Genomic DNA, 10,345 nt, shown 5'->3' with positions numbered 1-10,345 from the left:
TCAGGCTGTAGGTGTGGTTGGTGTGTCGTAGAGAGTGTAGCTGTGTTACCCAGCCGTTAGCCTTTCTAAGGAGATGAAGTGTTCTGCCTGGTCAGGGAAAGAACTAAATGCACAATATGGCAGGAAGCAAGGTGCAAACTGGCCCCAGAACAAGAGAAACTAAGGTAAACTAAGGGTTACCATGCCTACATCTTGCTTTTCAGTCTCCTTCTGAGAGTGGTTTCTGTCTCTACCCCCTGGAGGGATCTTCCAGATTGCAGGAAGCCTGGCTGCCATCTGCTGGGCTTCATCACATCCCTTCCATTTTGCCCTTTTTCCCCCCAATTCTAACTGGAAGCACTGGTGCTGTTGTGGAGGGAGGCTATTATTTGTATTTTAATAAAGTTTGCCTTAAGATCAGAGAGCAAAGCAGCCATACTAATCAGCCATACAGGCCAGGCAGCCTTGGCACACACTTTTAATCCTAGGACTTGGAAGACAGAGACAGATAGATCTCTGTTGGTTCAAGGCCACCCTGCCACCCTGCGCCATACCAGATTGAATCTGTCTAAAAGGAAAACAGAGCTCACACAATGGTGATCCCAGCACTTGGGATCACATGCCTTTAATCCCAGCACTAGAGAGGTGGAGACAGGAGGGATGCAACTGAGCAAAGAGAGGAATATAAGGGGGAAGAGACAGGAACTGTGTGGAGTGTGGTATATGGAGTTTGAGGATCTGTAGAGACAGGATCTAGCCCCATTTTAGTCTGAGGTAGAGGTTAGAGCCAGTAACTGGCTGCTTTGCTTTCTGATCTTCAGTTGAACCCCAATATCTGTCTCTTGGCTTTTATTACTAGTGCTACATGTACAGAGGATTATTCCACAGCAGCAGCCTGTCTCTAAAACATTAAAAGTAAATAAATAAATTGAACAGTGGGTATCAGGTGTAGCAATGCATACGTGCAATCCCAACACTTGTAGAGCTAAAGCCTGAGTATTTCTATACATATAAGGCCACCATGGGCTTTATATTGAATGCCAGGTCACCAAGCCTGCAAAGAAAACCCTTGTCTAGAGAGGAAAGAAAGAAAGAAAGAAAGAAAGAAAGAAAGAAAGAAAGAAAGAAAGAAAGAAAGAAAGAAAGAAAGAAAAGCCAAACTATCAAGCAGTGAATATGAATAACTTTGTAAAAGTGTTGCCGTACCTTCAGAGAACCTGAATTCAGGTCTGGTCATCCTCTGGTCGCAAAAGGCATCCACTTCTTTTTCATTTGTTAATGTCCAAAGGAATTTGTTAAGCTCTTCAATTTGGCTCCTCTGCCGAAAGCCTGTGAATTCTCAGAAGTCTAAAATAGTGACATAATCAGGCGCTGATACTGCTGTTGGGTGAATGTGGTAAAGATTCTGCTATCCAGGTGTAACTTCCCACAGACTCTGTAAATTTCTCAAGTATGTGTGTGAGACTGCTCTGTTGGCTACAAGGTGATTCCACAGCCATTTCAAGAAAGCAGGCAACATTGGAACCTTTGTCAGAGCTCAGCTCCTCTCTCACTACATTAGACTACCCTGCAAGGCTTTAGAAACCTCGCTATTCTCCCCGGGCTCTAGCCTGAGCCCCAGGACGATGGACCAAAGCCGTTTTTCTGTGTGGCTCATGCTGAACTTTTCTCCTGGATAAAGCTCCTTGGTGTTTGTTAATGTGTATCAGATACCCTATACATTACTAGTTTCCGTATGTGCTCCAGGTAGCTCCATCTGCATTTTCTCTAGCTGAGGAGTCACTTCTTGGAGACAGTGGCAATGGATAACATTTCTTTAGCATTCCTTTAGCGCCTCATGTAAGTCCAGTGCAGTCAGTTATTTAGCCATCGACAAACTGGGTAACTCACTCCTCATCAGAGACACCAACTATTGCACCATTTGTGAAAACTTTCCCCATCACTTTTGTGAAACCTGTTGTTTTGATTAGGGTTTTTATATTGCTGTGAAGAGACACAACTCTTATAAAGGAAATATTTAATTGTGGGGACTTTTTTTTACAGTTTCAGAGTTCAGTCCACTGTCACCAGGGAAGGGAGATGGCAGCATGCAGGCAGACTTGGTGCTGGAGTTGAGAGTTTTTATGTCTCATAGGCAGGCAACAGGAAGTTGACTGAAAGTCACACTGAGGGAAGCTTGAACAAAAGAGACCTTGAACCCGCCCTCCCCACCTCCAACAAGGCCACACCTCCTCATAGCATCACTTCCTCTGGGGGCCATTTTCTTTCCAACTACCACAGCTATCAAAGAGTTAATTCTAGTTATCTGAGAACATTAAGATGCATTATAAAATAATTAGCATGCATTGACCATTATGAATGCATGCACTGAAGAAAAAGAAAACTGAGCATTCAGATGGGGACAAGTGTATTCTTCCTCTGACCCTTTCCCACTCCACTTGGGGAAGATAATCCTTTTAAAAGTCATGTGCAAACTAGGCATCGTTGTATACACCTGTAATCCCCAGCACTGTGGAGGCTGAGGCAGGAGGACTCAGCAAGTCTGAGGCCAGTCAGGTCTTCGTAGTGAGTTCCTGGCTAGTTAGGACTATATAATGACACCCTGTCTTAAAAAGACCAACCATCCACCCCCCTCCCCCCAAAAAAGTAAACCAAAGCCAAGGTTGATGCAAATCTTTCGAGGATTTTCCATGTACAATATTAAAAAGGATACGTACCGAATCTGCATTCCTCTTCATGTTGTTAGCTGAAACCCTGGTTCCCAATATGATAGTGTTAAAAGGTGAGACTGGGAGGTGACCACACTGTGAGGGAAGAGCCTCAAGGTTGGGACTAGTGTCCGTGATACATGGCCTTTTTATCTGTCCTCTGAAAATATGAGAGGAGATTTGTAAACCAGGGAGGAGGCTTTCACCAAGAACCTGGTTGTGCTGGGACCCTCCCGTCTAGCACTAAGAACTGTAAGCAGCAACGTGCATTGTCTAAGCCACCCAGTCGATGGTTTCACTGCTTCGGCAACCTGGACCAAGACAGATTTCTCACCTTTAGCAGAACAGAAACAAGGCCACTTTGGTGTCAGTCTTGGAGTTTAACCTTTCCCCCATCAGAGAGTCATTGTCTTAGAGTTGAATCCCTTCAGTGTCTGATCTGTCTCCTGGGAAGTCAGCAGATGCTCTTGGAAGCGTGTGTCTATAAGCAGGTATGGCCCCGTACACTTTAGATCAGATATGCTGAATGTTGACCTCTGCCTCTTTTCTATTAGAAGTGCCTAGCTTTTGCTCTTGAGGGTCACAAGGGTTAAAGCTGGAGTCCTTTGACCCTTCTTCCTACAGGTTACTGTCTTTTTGCAGCTTTCCCATATTTGCTTCTTTACTTTCCATATGTCCTGAAAGGAAATGAGGGCTCACTCAGGGAGCACTGTGCCCGCCTTTTCAGAGTGCCTTGATCAGAAGTGAACAGTTGGAGTTAGAGACGGAGTCTGACTGAAGCCTTGGAACTCCCGGAGATTGGCCTGCCTCTCCCTCCCAAGTGCTAAGATTAAAGGTGTGCACCTCCATGGTCTGATTTGAGTTTAAGAATTTAATGGGTCATTCTTACAAGTGTAGCCACTGTTTTCCTCTTGTAATTCTCCACTGTGACAAGGACATAAGACATTTGGTGACTGTGGTGGCCAAGCAAGCATGACAGGGATGGAATATTACAACTGGGTCCCTAGAATAGATCCTTCTTCTATAATAGCCAGAGGCAGTAGCTAAAACAATGACCATACACTCTGCTCTGCTGTAGCTTATAGCAGCCTGTAGCCAACTGCCTCTTTTCCTCTTGTGGTTGACAAACAACAACAACAACAACAACGTGACTTTCCTAAGCCTGCAGTAATAACAGTATGCAATTTAGCCAGCTTTGCCCCATGGTTAGATTTTATTCTCTACTTGGGAACGTATCTGTGACAGCGCCATGGGTCCTGAAGCTGTTTGTAGTACTGATTTTGGAGAAATAAGTTTCCACACCAAATCCCTTAGCTCTTTATATGTCTACTGTCGACACACACAAGTTTATTTATACCCAGAACCAGTTGCTCTGCTGCCAGGCCCCTAAGCACACCTAACTATCCTTCGGTTCCAGACATCCAAAGGAAGGCCAGTGTTGGCGTGGGTGCTTGTAAATAATGTAGAGGTATTCAAGACTGCTTTAAGAAATACAGGATGGAGGGGAGGAGGGGCTTAAGGATGACCTGATATCAATGTGAAACCTAAAACTCAACTACAGTGTTAACAGGTGTGCATTTCCCTTGGCGAATTTAATCAGCTGTAATCTTCAGGCATTCCCGAGTGTAGTTGGTTTTTTGTTTGTTTTGTTTTTTGTTTTTAATGTTCCCCCATTTAGGAAGCCATCTTAATTGGCACACTCAAACTAAGTTTTACAGTGGAGGAAAATGTTCTTTAAACTAAATGGAAGACTTCAGAGCATCACAGTTGATTTGGTTAGTAACTGCTTCACCATTTTGAAAGAATCACTTTTTGATCACATTGCCAGGAATAAGTGTAGTTTATATTAGTAATTTCATTGCTAGATAAATGTATTTTTATGGAGGCATTTGTGTGTGTGTGTGTGTGTGTGTGTGTGTGCGCGCACACGCACGCATGCGCCTACTTCAAATTTACAAACTACTGTTTACTGGTGTTCCGTGAACTGCTGTCATATTTTTCTTTTCTACTTTATAAATGCCGATGTTAGTCAAATAATTAGATTTTATTAATGTCATTAGACAGGTGCATCTTAAAGTACTACTAAGTGTTTTTTTTTTAGTTTATTAGCTTTGTGAATCAGAGTCTTACTGGCTTAGTCATTTATTAGCGAATGGGGTGAATGTGCTAATACTTGGTGTCTGCTTTGTGCCAGGCACCGGGTTAGCGCTGGAAAGATCAGCCATCTTGAGAGGAGCTCTGTCCTCACAAAGGACAGGCAGTGTCAGCACGTGGAAGGGATTCCAGGCCGAGGGAGTGGAAGGGAGTCATGTATAGGAGTGGACAGAAAAGTCAAAGAGCTTGCTGCTTATCCTAGAAGGGGGGTTCAGCTCAGCACATGGAAGGCCTGCAGTCACCCCATTTGTAACAGAAGGCCTTCCTGAAGTTCCCATTTCCAGAGTGCCTGAAGCCCCTGACAATTCACCTGAGAACCGTCACGAAGTCCTGGGGATGGTGGTATCGGAGATCTATATCAGAGTGACAGAGACAGAGGCCAAGGAAAGGAGGCGTTTAGGAAACTGTTGTGCTCCTTCAGGAGACAGTTTCTTTTGATTTTACCAACCACAGCACTGGATCCAACTCCTGGCAGGCAGCCCTATCTAGAGATAAGCGCCCCCACCCTCTATCCCACGGTGAGACAAGCCTTGAAAACCCCACCTCCAAATCTGAAATAGTATTGGGAGACACTCCACTCCTCAGTCAACAACAGGTATTCAGCTGCTGAGTTTGGACCCTCAGACTTGCTCTGCAAGGGTTGTAGAGTGGACGAGAGAGAAAAAGGGGACCAGGAGCTTGGTTCTGTGTATAGGCGTGCTAGTTATTTGAGAGGCACAAGAGGATTGTGTGAGCTGTTAGGGTAAATAAATCAACAAAGGCCACTATTTGGATATACTTACTTCCCTGTTATTCTAGTTTTAGCATTATACCCATTTTCTCATTTGTCTATACTCTCTGCAGCCTTCAAAAATGGTACAAACTCAGAGATTCTCAGTCTGACTGTGCAGGTACCATTGGGATTTCTCTTAGGGCCAACGCTTCCAGACCTTTCTGGGTTTGGTAGGCATCCAGAACTGTTCATCTCAAGGCTTCTGCTAAGGGAGAGTGGCCCCAGGGTTCTGCTTCTCCATTAAATCTCTGCTCTGCCAATTCCTGGCTGTGAGGGAGTAGATAAGTTTCTCCTACAGTACAAGAACTGTATCTTGTGGGACCATTGTGAGAAGTCACATTACTGTGGAAGGTGCCTGGCTTAGTGTTTGCACATAGCACCCGTGTGTGTAAGGTTACCAGTAACATACCACATTTCATCTTAAAAATAAATCTTTTTTTGTTTTGGTTTTCTTTTCGGGTACAGGGTTTCTCCGTGTAGCCCTGACTGTCCTGGAACTCACGCTGTAGACCAGGCTGGCCTTAAACTCAGAGATACACCTACCTCTGCCTCCCAGGCATTGGAATTAAAGGCATTGGAAGCATTTGAAGGACACAAGTTCTGGTGTCCTAACAATACTGATGACCTTTGGCTTCGTTTGCTTTGGTGTTCAGAGGGCATTTATGACTCAATCCTTATTTCAGGAGGTGGGAAAAAGCACTGAAGAAGACCTTTGGGTTTGGGATTTTTAAACATTTTGTTTCCTGGCAGTTTTGGGGGTCTAACCCAGGGACTTGGACATGCTTTACCACTGAGAGATACATATCAAGCTGTATCTCAGCCCCCTGACTTTGATTTTTATTGAAAAAATTAGCATGATCTTCATACTTGGCCTTCTCTGTTTTAGGTTTGCATGCTATAGTTATAGTGATCCTGCATACTGCTAAATTTGAGAGAAAATGTTTCAAAAAAGAAGTACAACAAAATGCTTTAAACTTTTGCTACATTGATTTTTTTTCCTACCCCAGCCTAATGACTGAGTTGGAGGAAGAGGGACAGAGGGACATACTGAGTGTACAAAAATCCTAGTCAAACAGCCTAGCTCTTGCTGGAACATGCTGACCCTTTGGTCTGAGTTTCTCTTTGTTGAGATAGCTGTAGCTTGGCATCAGAGGAAGATAAAAAATGAATATGAATAAATCCCCAGGAGATCACTTATAATACTTAAAATTTGTGGATCTCGTTCATGTTGGAGAGCATTGTAAACAGTTCTGTAGTATTAATAGCAGTCTTTGATAGGCGGTATTATTTCTCATTTTACATATTCCAATTGAGATTTTCTGCATCAGGTCCTTAATTTGCCCCAGCATATGTTACTGATCTCGTAAATTAGAGGCAGAGAGAAAGCCTGTGGTGCCCTTGACTTGCCTTTTCCAGCCCTCTTGCAAATTGCCTTTCATGGTATTAATATTCCACAGCTATCCAGACAGCCTTTAATTCCTGAGGGACCTTGCTCCTCTCCCCACAATTACTTCATTTTAGAGACCTATGAGAAAGACTCTATGATAGCTTGTGTGTCTCATTTGTGACATCTGTCACGGTCACCCTTATAGAACCCTTCTCAGGCGTGCGTCAGGAAGCACAGCGTGTTTTCTTTTTGTATCTGACTGTCAAGCCCAGATGCAAGACCAGTTTATAGGGGAAGGGGGTTCTCAGAAAACAGCAGACATTTATTATACCAGGCATTTAAAAGACATGACAGTGTGAACTAGAAGCTACGGCGGGCCGGTGTGTAGATGTAAACTATTTACCCATCATGTTCAAGACCCTGGGTGTTAAATGCCAGCACGGAAAATGATCCAGTGGCATGAGACATCCTAAGGAGTCAGCAAGCTGGGATTGTTTTATTACTAAGGTGAATCTTGGCCTTTTTTTGCAGTGGTTTCTATGTAATGGGTGAGGAGTAGGTTGTGCGTTGTCAGACGGTGGTAGCAGCCTTTGACCTTGGATGATGGAAGGATGGAATGAGAAATGATCTAGGAGTCTTACTCAAGTCTCATGGAAATTTTTCTTGTTAATGTTTTGTTTGATGAGTTAGAAATGCAGGCTGTTGTAGAGTGTCATTAACAAGGACTGGTGGAACTGATCGTAATCACTTGAAATTACAGACCTCTTTTCTGTGTAAGGATTTTGGTCATTTGCCCCTCCATAATCTTCAGTAGGCCAACTAACAAGTATAATTTTTTTTTTGATCAGTAAGAGTCTTGAGCCATTGCTTCATGAGCCTTTAATGCCCTAAAATTATCCCTAATAGCAAATTACGTAGGAATCCACTTGGATGGGATATCGGCTTTCTTTATCTGGGTGGGCAAGTCTTAGTATTTCAGAGAAGTTGATGATGGGGTGTTACAAAACCCTCAGAGTAAGGAAAGCTAACCTAACATCTGCCACGGTAATCCGGGCACACACGAGCTTTTCTGTTCACGCACACCCAACTACACTGTTACATGAGTATATATATTTGCTTGAGTATGATGGGTTGCTGCTGTGCTGAAGGATCAGTTGGGCTCTTGTGTTTTGGGTGTCAGTCTCATAGATACTGACTGATGAAGGTTTTGAGCACTTTAATGAAGGCTGGCACTGTAGAGCTCACAGCCCCGACACTACTTATGACTGATGAATGGGGTTCACTTGCAGCTCTCCAAGCAAACGCAAGGCTTGGAGGCAGTTTGGAGGCAGTAACTAATTTATGAGGCCTTTTGTTATAAAAATGAGATTTGGCAGGACTCCCAGCAAAGTTCTCATTTTCTTCAGGTTGGAAAACAGGACTTAGAGGGATCGGCTGACAGCTCTGGGAACACACGTGAGGAGCATGTGATTCTCGATCCCCTGCCCGGCAGTGTGTTTTCCATTGAAACTCTTTAATTGTGTTTAAAGCTAATGACCGGAAGTGTACCTTTCGTATTAACTGCACGCGCACTGTTATGGAACAGGTGTCCGGACAGTTTTTAACGTTGTAAAACTGAGGGACAACTACCCAGTCATACTCTACTTCCGCTCTGCCAAGCTCCAGGCACGCTCCTGTTTCTGTGTTTCCATGAGGTGGACCACTGTTTTGTGTAAGTGGAGCAGTACTTTTCTAGGCTTTTTTTTTTTTTTTAATTACAAGGGTGAACCCTGATCTTTCTTGAGATAGGCTTATCAGTAGGATTTCTGGTATTGAGCACGGGCACCATGACCTCTGAACTTTCTGGATTCACAGCGACAGGGGTCACCTACAAGCAAGGGCCAATCACACTGGCTGAGGATATCTTTGATCTCCTTCTTAGAGGCCTCACCCACATATTTTTGGCAATAAGCCTCCAGGACTTTGGAGATGGACTGTGGAATAACATAAATTTGGGCCACAAAACCACCACCCTTCACACGGGCCCAGGACCTGGATATTCACTCCAACAAATTGCTCCTTGCCCAGAAGCAGGACGGCCTCCTGTAACTTGTGCTGTCGTGTGTGTGACTCCATCATCTCCAGGAGACATCTGTGTGCCTTGATGAGCCTTTTCCCCGTTTGCAGTGCACCACGACGGTGGCTGTCTTCTTGCATAGACTTGCACGGACTGCAATGGACCTTTGGATGGCTTAGGTTTGAGTACGAACATGAGCCTATTTTCCTAGTTTTGACTGGCTTTTTGAATAACACTTCAGAGTTCATCCATGTGGTAGCTTGTGACAAGATTTCATTTTTTTAAGCAGAATAATAACCTAGTGCACACATGTGTGTAACTCACCCTCTTTTCTTTTTGTTGTGTATGACTGTGGGTACACACGTGTGTACATGTGTGTGGAGAAGTTACTCTTCAGGTGTTATTCCTCAGGTGCCGCCCACCTTCTTGTCTAAGATAAGGTCTCTCATTGGTTGGGAACTTGGCAACTAGGCTGATTTGGATCCATTTGTTTCTATTCCCCCAGTGCTAGAATTAGAAGCACACACCACAGCTTTGCTTTTTAATCAAATTAATGAGGTCCCCATGCTCACCTGGTAAGCATGAACTATCTCCCAACCCACGTTTCATCTGTTCTATTGACTCAATATTGGGTTTTCTCATACTTCTTGACTGCTTTGTCATATGTTACAATAACAGGGAGGTGTAAATAATACTTTGAAGACATGCTTTTTTTCCCAGACATGGGATATCTATACCACATGGTGGTTCTGCTTTTAGGTTTTGAAGAACCTCATATTTTCATGTGCTGGGACCATTGACCTTCCTCCACTAGCTTAAATAAGTTCCAGGTTCCTGCATGTCCCCTACTGGAGCTTTTATAAGATGATTTAAGGCCATGCAAGATGGTACAGAGAGCACTCAGGAGTTGGAGACAGGTGGATCTCTGAGTTCGAGGCCAGCCTGGTCTACAGTGCGAGTGCCAGGGCAGCCAGGGCTACACAGACAAAAAACAACAGCAACAACAACAAAAAAGATGGTTTAAATGGGGTATAAGGGGAGACGAGGTGTAATTTGGTGCTTTCCTAACATGCCCGAAGCGTAAGTTGAAGCCCCAGAATCACATAAACGGGAAATGGCCGCTCATGCCTGTAATCTCAGCTCTCAGAGATAGATAGGAACAGGACGTTCAGAACATCCACATCATCTTCAGCTACATAGAGGCTTGAGGCTAGCTTGGGCTACTTGAGACTTGAGTAAAGAAATGGGTGGGTAGAAGAGAAAAAAGGCATCGTTAGGGTTTCGCATCA

At 44.0% G+C, this 10,345-nt stretch overlaps 1 protein-coding gene and 1 pseudogene across 2 annotated transcripts in view; one reads left to right on the top strand and one right to left on the bottom strand.

Annotated features, from left to right (window-relative positions):
* Positions 1–10,345, top strand: part of Sptbn1 (spectrin beta, non-erythrocytic 1) — a 165,401-nt gene that overhangs the window by 51,372 nt on the left and 103,684 nt on the right. The gene's annotated exons all lie outside the window — the stretch shown is intronic.
* Positions 8,770–9,303, bottom strand: LOC101985444 (annotated as a pseudogene).

The sequence above is a fragment of the Microtus ochrogaster genome, linkage group LG1 (genome assembly GCF_000317375.1).
Source record: "Microtus ochrogaster isolate Prairie Vole_2 linkage group LG1, MicOch1.0, whole genome shotgun sequence".
In the NCBI taxonomy this organism is placed as follows: Eukaryota; Metazoa; Chordata; class Mammalia; order Rodentia; family Cricetidae; genus Microtus; species Microtus ochrogaster.
The sequence above is the reverse complement of the archived record's forward strand: the minus strand, read 5'-3'. Positions and strand labels throughout refer to the sequence as shown.